Below are 9054 nucleotides of genomic sequence, written 5' to 3' on the forward strand. Positions count from 1 at the left end.
CTATTTTGTCAGGATAAGATGCTAGAATATGCATATAATTGACAGCTTAGGATAGAAAACACTCTAAAATTTCCAAAACTGTAAAAATATTGTCTGTGAGTATAACAGAACTGATATTGCAGGCGAAAGCCTGAGAAAAATCCAATCAGGAAGGGACTCTTATTATGTGGCAAAAATGGCTCTGCGTTCCTATGCATCCCTATTGAGCAGTGAATGGGATATCAACCAGATTCCTTTTTCTATGGCTTCCCTAATATGTCTAGTGTCACAATACATAGTTTCAGGCTTTTATTTTGAAAAATGAGCCTGAACGACAACATTGCATCAGTGGTCAGCTGGAGGCTCTAAGAGTGATTTGTGCGTAATAGACAAATGCGACCATTGTTTCTCTCTTTCCTACTAAGAAGCCACCTGTCCCGGTTGATATATTATCGACTAGATATTTGAAAAACACCTTCAGGATTGTTTTAAAAAAAATGTTTGCCATGTTTCTGTCAATATTATGGATCTAATTTGGAATATTTTTCGCCGTTGTCGTGACCGCAGTTTCCGGTGGATTTCTCAACCAAACGTGAAGTACAAACGGAGGTATTTCGGCTATAAAAATAATCTTTATGGGACAAAATAAACATTTGCTATTCTAACTGGGAGTCTCGTGAGTGAAAACATCCAAAGCTCATCAAAGGTAAACGATTTAATTTGATTGCTTTTCTGATTTTCGTGACCAAGCTGCCTGCCGTTAGCTAGGCATAATGCTATGCTAGGCTATCGATAAACTTACACAAATGCTTGTCTTGCTTTGGCTGTAAAGCATAATTTCAAAATCTGAGATGACAGGGTGATTAACAAAAGGCTAAGCTGTGTTTCAATATATTTCACTTGTGATTTCATGAATATGAATATTTTCTAGTAATATTTTTTGTTATGCTAATTAGTGTCAGTTGATTACAATTCTCCCGGATCCGGGAGAGGGAGTTCCAACAGCTTGGAAAATTCCAGAAATTGTTTCATGGCTTTCAAACCTTCTGATAGGCTAATTGACGTAATTTGAGTCAATTGGAGGTGTACCTGTGTATGTATTTAAGGCCTACCTTCAAACTCAGTGCCTCTTTGCTTGACATCATGGGAAATCAAAAGAAATCAGCCAAGACCTCAGGAAAATAAATTGTAGACCTCCACAAGTCTGGTTCATCCTTGGGAGCAATTTCCAAATGCCTGAAGGTACCACGTTCATCTGTACAAACAATAGCACCCAAGTATAAACACCATGTGACCACGCAGCCGTCACACAGCTCAGGAAGGAGACACGTTCTGTCCCCTAGAGATGAACGCACTTTGGTGCGAAAAGTGCAAATCAATCCCAGAACAACAGCAAGGACCTTGTGAAGATGCTGGAGGAAACAGGTACAAAAGTATCTATATCCACAGTAAAACGAGTCCAATATCGACATAACCTGAAGGCCACTCAGCAAGGAAGAAGCCACTGCTCCAAAACCGCCATAAAAAAGCCAGACTACGGTTTGCTATATTTGCACATGGGGACAAAGATTGTACTTTTTGGAGAAATGTCCTCTGGTCTGATGTAACAAAAATGGATCTGTTTGGCCATAATGACCATCGTTATGTTTGGAATGAGAAAGGCGCATGCTTTCAAGCCGAAGAACACCATCCCAACCGTGAAGAACACCATCCCAACCGTGAAGCACGGAGGTGGCAGCATCATGGTGTGGGGGTGCTTTGCTGCAGGAAGGACTGGTGCACTTCACAAAATAAATGGCATCATGAGGAAATAAAATTATGTGGATATGCTAAATGGTATAAACAGCTCTACAGGCTACACAGTCATGGTGCACAGTCAGTACACAATACCATGCTCATCATGTCTTAGCAGGATCAGATAGTGACAATTATCCCAGCATGGTCAGACAGCCAGGTAAGACCAGTCTACGAAGCTCAGGTGAATTTTGAGTATATTGTAACAATCAGTGAATGGATACAAAGTTCCATCTTGAGTTGATGGGTGGGCTACTGACTGGGATCTGGGAATAATGGTCATCTGAATTATTATTATGCCTGATCTGAGCAGGAGCAGATAGTGACAGGGGTCTCAGCAGGGTCAGGCAACCAGGGAAGTCCAGTCTGTGAGGGCACTGAGGTGAACATTTGCAGATACAACACTTTATTCTCTCTGTGCAGAAAACACTGGACAAGCAAGAAGCTTCAAAGATTGAGACAAGCAAGAAGCTTCAAAGATTGAAACTATTTTAAGGCAGTCTGACAAACCTCATTTCCAGACTGTATCAAAGGTTGATAGAGGTTTTTCCTGATGACACAAAACATGTCAAACAAAAACTTTTGTTTGAAATGCTCCTGTCAATGTGGAGTAAGGACGTGCACCCGATTAAGCACGTATAAGTAGGACTCATCTACCTGGCCTGCGTGCAAATGTAGGCCTATGAATGTGTCCATATGGGGATAGTATTTCTTATTGTTTTCATTCACCACCACTAATGAGCTGTGGAGCTTCTCAAAGTCATTTTTCTTCACCTCAAAAGCAAGTAAACAAAGTTGGTTTTTAGAATCAATTGAGAATGACAATAGTTCCTCAGATTATTTGAAGAATATTTCCAGCCCGCACCTTAAGTGATAATGCCAGAGAAGCCGGTGTTTGTGATAAATGGCTGTTGTGGTTAAAGATTATGGGCTTTTCATCTATTTTATGCTGATGCTCTCTCAATTGTGAATCACTACAGTAATATGATTAATAGGCAATTTAACTCTGTTTTTTACGTAGGTTAATAAACAACCTTATTAAAAGAAGTTGATCCAATAAGCAGTTTTTTCATGATAATCATTTAGGAGTATATGAGCCAATGGGTTTAACAACTCTTAATGCAGCACACAAACACAGACAAACACACATATGGAGAGAATTAGCTGTTCCTGAGCTGTAGAGCCTGAAGACATTTATCAACTTATAAGAACATCAAATCAAAGGCTCTGTATGACACTTTGTAGAACAGGGGGGTGGAATGCAGGAATGCAAAAACATTTAAAGAAACACCGAGAGACAGTGTTTACATGTTGTTTGTAGTGTAGTTTGATTTTCTCTTTCGAAGGGCCTCTCTTTAGATATTTTACCTCAGAAAGCCCTCACTAAACGGCAGGAGCTGCAGGCTCCAGTTCCTAGGAGATCACTTCTCGCCAGTAGGCATCTAAAACGTGCATTATCAAAGACTTAAACTCAAAATGTATTTTTACTACACTGAATTTGAGAAACACTTTAGCAAAAGGAAAGGAGTATGATTGGTAGAGAGGAAGGAATGGTTCCTCTGCCAACCCAGAACATCAACCCTCCCTTTTCTTTTCCCTCTTGATCCTCCTGAGGCCAACTGCTCAACGTATATACAGTATCTGGGCCTGTTAAATAACGGACAACCACTTTGTTACAAATGACTGAATGTTTTGTAACATTGTAAAAATCTGTCACTTTACATCGAGATACAGCAGGGGTAGACCTGGGGGTTGGGGCTTTGTCCCTGATTTGACAGTTGCTCCAGGGCGGCTGGCTGACAGTAGCTAGTCGTATTCTGGAGAACCTCCTCATGATGACACTAGTCGCCCTTTACACTTCCGGACAATGCTAGATGGGAGCCTGAGGGAGAGAAACGCCCTGCCTGCCCCTCGGCCCTGGATAATCTCTCTCCCCTCCCCAAATTCCGACCCTCTTCTGAACCCATTAGAGCTGGGTGGGACCATGTCGGCTCAGGCCTGATCTTCTGATTACCACTACCCCCCCATCCCCACAGCTCTGTGGGAGGAAGTGGAAGAGATGGCATCTCATCTAAGCTGGCCTTGATGGAGGGGGAGGTGCACATATTCACTCTCTGAGCATATGGTCACATCAATCCATTAATGTATGTCTCTATGTCCTTGTGGATGTTTACCTCCTATGTATTTTAGGGTAAAATAATAATGATGTACTCCTGTGTGGACCTTGCCTTTCTGAGTGAGGTTTTGTCAGTGTTCCACCTTTGTAGGCCTGGTCAGTTGTGCTGGGCCTGGGTCCAGTCCGGTCTGACCTCCTCACTCATCTCAGCTAAGCGCATAATGGGCCTGAGAAGAAAAGTATGGAGCCGCTCCAGAGCCCTGAGGTAATTAAATATCAGCTAAGGGCCACTCACTGGAGTTCCCATTAAAGATCCCATTCAAGCCACTAAAGAGTGCTGAGTGTCCGTTACACTGACGAGAAATCGAGAAAGAAGAGAGAAGTAGACAGAGAAAAGCTAAACATGCTCCTGGTTTCCATTCCAGAAAACAGCACCAGCGATGAGATCATCAGTGTTTCTTTTACTTCAGCTGAACATTTAATCAAAACACAAACCATTCAGTGGAGACAAAGACACCTTCATGCACTCGTATAAAAAGCAGCAAATTAAATTCTACCTCCCTCCCTTGAAAGACTCATCCAATGCCTGCCTGGCTAGTAAATTTGCACAGAGAGTCTGTGATTTCTATGTATTTTTTTGTGTTTGGAATCCCTACGCAGCACATGACCCTGTGACAGGGTCAGAAATATATGCTGATAATGTAGTTGTGGCCAGTAAACAATTGTAAATAAGGAAGGCAACACAAAGGGGCTTTTGGTGTTTTTTCTTGTTTCCTGGAGCTGACTTGGAGCGCTACACTTCCTGCTCATGTTGAACCAGACAACAGCAGCCATTTAAATAAAGGAACAATCCAAGCAAGTTATAGATACAGTGCAATTCCTGAATTTCTATTTCTGACTGAACAGCCTTACCACTCCCACATTTCTTAGATATACTAGGCAGGGTTTGGAGTGGGACACTTTTCAGGGACAACATTTATGCACACTGTAGCTGTAGGTTATACTGTATATACAGTGCCTTACAAAAGTATTTAGACCCCTTGGATTTCTTTTAAAAAATTGTGTTACAAAGTGGGATTCAAATGGATTTAATTGACATTTTTTGTCAACAATCTACACAAAATACTCTAATGTCAAAGCAGAAGAAATGTTTTTATGTATTTTTGTGTATTAATAGAAATGACGTAAAATAGAGTTGGTGCATAATTATTCAGCTCCCTACATGTTAGAAAGACCTTTGCCAGCAATTACAGCTGTGAATCTTCTTGGATAAGTTTCTAACTTCTTTCCACACCTGGATTGTGCAATATTTTCCTATTATTCTTTTCAAAATACTTCAAGCTCTGCCAAGATGTCTTGCCATATTATTTCAAGCAGGTTTAAGTCAAACTGTAACTTGGCCACTTAATAACATTCACTGTCTTCTTGGTAAGCAACTCCAGTGTAGATTTGGCCTTGTATTTTAGGCTATCGTCTTCTCCCAGTGTATTTATTTATTTAACCAGGCAAGTCGGTTAAGAACAAATTCTTATTTACAATGACAGCCCCAGCCAAACCCCAGCCAAACCCTAACAACGCTTAGCCAATTGTGCTCCGCCCTATGGGAGTCCCAATCACGGGCAGTTGTGATACAGTCTGGAATTGAACCAGGGTCTGTAGTGACACCTCTAGCACTGAGATGCAATGCCTTAGACCGCTGCGCCACTCGGGAGCCCTTCAAATGTAAAGCAGACTGAAGCAGGTTTTGCTCTAGGATTTTGCCTGTGCTTAGCCCTTTAACATTTATTTTTATCCTGAAAAACTCCCCAGCGTTAGCTGATGTCAAGTATACCCATAACATGATGCAGCCACCACCATACTTGAGAATAAGGAGGTAGTTATTCAGTGATGTGTGGTGTTGGATTTGCCCCAAACATAGGGCTTTGCGTTTAGGCCAGTATTACTTTAGTGCCTTGTTGCATGTTTTGGAATATTTGTATTTTGTAAATTTGTGTTCTTCATTTCACACTGTCATTTAGGTCATTATTTTGGAGCCACTACAATGTTGTTGATCCATCCTCAGTTCTCTTCCATCATAGCCATTGAATTCTGTAGCTGTTTTAAAATCGCCAATGGCCTCATGGTAACATCCCTGAGCAGTTTCGTTCTTGTCCTCCAGCTCAGTTCAGGATGACTGTAACTTTGAGGTGACTGGGTGGTTTAATACAGAATGCACATCATAATTAATTAGACTATGCTTAAGGAGATATTCAAAGTCTGATTTGTTATTGTTACCCATCTACCAATCACTGCCCTTTTTAATGAGGCTTTTGAAAAGCTCCCTGGTTTGTGTAGATTAATCTGTGCTTGAAATTCAGTACTTGACTTGGGGGCCTTACATATGTTGTGTGTATGGGGACAGAGGAAGGGTTAGTCATTTAAAAATCATGTCAACCTCCATTATTTCACACAGAGTGAGTCCATGTAAGTTGTTATGTGATTTGATGAGCCAAATTTTACTCCTGAACTGATTTAGGCTTGCCTTAACAAATTAGATTACTTCTTAAGCAATGACTATATTTTAGTTCTTAGATTTTTTTTCATTTTTAAAAATACAAATGTTCTTCACGTTTGACATTGCAAACTATTTTGTGTATACTGCTAACAAAAAATGAAAATGAAATAAATTTGAATCACTCTTTGTAAAACAATAAAATGTGAAGAAATCCAAGGGGCCTGAATAATTTTGCAAGGCACTGTATGGCTAAGCTTCATCCAACCATCTGTTTGTGTCAAATTTGTTGCTGTTAATTTGTTTCTTAATCTAACTCGTGTATTTGTTTTAGGTACAAACATAACAACCCTCTCACCTCTTTCCTCTCTCACCTCAAACATATAAACAATGTGAGTGATCTTTGACCTACTGAGAGGGCTGGAGTGGCGCCCACACAAAGCTCTGATGATGAGACCTGATAATTACAATCCATACTCTCTGATGTAGGACTAGAGGAGGACGGAGGAAAGAGGACAGAGAGGAGTAGAGGCAACTAACAAATATTAACCACAGCTGGTGCTCATACATTCAAATTAATGTACTTAAATATTTGTTGTGATGTGATTTAGGCTACTGATGAATTGATAATTGTTTGAAGGGGTATACATGATTAACGATAAAGTATCTAAACATGTTACTTTATCACATTTTTATATTTAAAGAGAAAAAACATGTCAACATCATTTTGATTGTTTCCTGAAAATGAATGTGTCAATCATTCTCACCAAAACATGGAGAGACAGGTCAACGGTTAACTGAAACTCTGTTCTTGTTAAACACTGCCCTCCTTTGGATAGAGAGTGACACTATGTGGAGGATGCCGTGACGTTGATAGTGTGGCTTCACTGGATTTAGAGGACACTGGGGGTCTCTCTTTGAGCACAGAACATGTGTAAGCCATGAAACTTGAAACTTTATCATTGATCTACGTTCATATGATTATGTCATGTCAATGAGCTTCATACACTCTGTTCTGACAGTGAATGTCCAATTGAGTTTGCTTATAAAAGAACATCAAAAGTCACCACAGTTAACTGCAGCCTTGAAAATGGATCGGTAGGAATAATATCTACTATTCTCTGAGGAGAGGAGGACGTGTGGCTGTCCTCTGCCCCTCTCCCTCCCTTCTCATTCCCAGAGTAGAGCAACCTTTCTGTTGACAGAAACAGTGGAGATAAAATAATACAAGAATGAAACTGAGGGTAACAGAGACACACAGGCAAATAAACCAGATTCCCATAGGTTGTTAACTAACCTATTTCCACAACAACGTCAATCACTAGTTATATAGACATCTATGTTAATTGTGGATGGACACACAAGAACAAACTCTGACATTATGCACTTTTAGTGAGGTTAGTGGAGTTAATCTTATGCAACCATGATATAAAAGAGGTACTGAAAACATGTTGATAATATATCAACATATGTTAGTTTTTAATATTCTTTGTCATTGTTCATATATTTTGGTGATCTGAGTGAGGCAGCTGTTATAATTTGCACTGATTGGTTTGTATAATAAACTAGCCTACTACACCCTGTTACTGAGCAAAATACTGTACATCCGTCAGATCAACTGAGCCTGGACATGGGCATCTGCCTTGTAAATTAATAAAGAGATGTTAAACTGGGCTCCACTTCTGCCCGAGTCTCTCTCTGGGTAGACTCAGAGTGCTTTAGGGATAGAAAGAAAGGCCTCCCAAACTAGAAATGTTGTCCAAGGATAGAATTGTATAGTATTTATTTGAGCTCAATCTGTTAAAGGATCCAACTTAACCAAGCATTGCTTGGGTAAGAAGTGGGGGGAGTTGGGGCGGTGTCTGGGACACCAGCTCTGAACGGACATCTGAACTTCCCACACAGAGACTCACACATCACACATGTCAATCAAACACTCAAATGAAAAATCATACAATGTTTATGATAAGAATATTAAATATCTTACTCTCAAGGCTATGTAGTAAGACAAACATAGAGGAAGTGTAAAGTGTGTGTGTGCTATACCTCCCTCTTTGGCACCATTGCCCTTTCATCAGGAAGCACTAGTCAGCCAGACCCACACTGACATTCAAAAGCAGTTCGATGAGCGGAAACACTGGCCAGTCTTTTCCTGTGACTATACTGTCATCACAGCCCACACTCAGAACATGCACTTTATTAACATCATACATGTATTTCTAGATTATCAAATACAAAACGTGTACGCAAATTCACCCCAAAATGCCAGTTTTTTCCCGGAGCATCAGTAACATGGTTATATTTAGCTCTCTAAAAAAATATTAAGATGTAAATTCTATGGATTTAAAGGGCAACATTTGTTCACATGTGTACAGTAACATGTGACCATTATTTTCCTGTGATTGTGAGGTCATGCTGTAACCCAAAGCCCCATCCTAAACGAGGGGTGAGATAAGTACTAACAGATCAGAATACAACAGCTTCTAATTCTCACAGTCAAGTTAATAGGTCAACATTTTAAATGTAATATTTCTAAAAAAAACAACTAATCCCTTTGAAAACAGCCTATGTGGCATCGATGAGTCAGGAACACTTATACTAATGTCAAAATTGACTACAGTGTAAATAATATAATATTGGTCATGAAGTCAGTCTCATCTAAAAGGGAGTGGAA

Source organism: Oncorhynchus tshawytscha, linkage group LG19, assembly GCF_018296145.1.
Source record: "Oncorhynchus tshawytscha isolate Ot180627B linkage group LG19, Otsh_v2.0, whole genome shotgun sequence".
Classification (NCBI taxonomy): domain Eukaryota; kingdom Metazoa; phylum Chordata; class Actinopteri; order Salmoniformes; family Salmonidae; genus Oncorhynchus; species Oncorhynchus tshawytscha.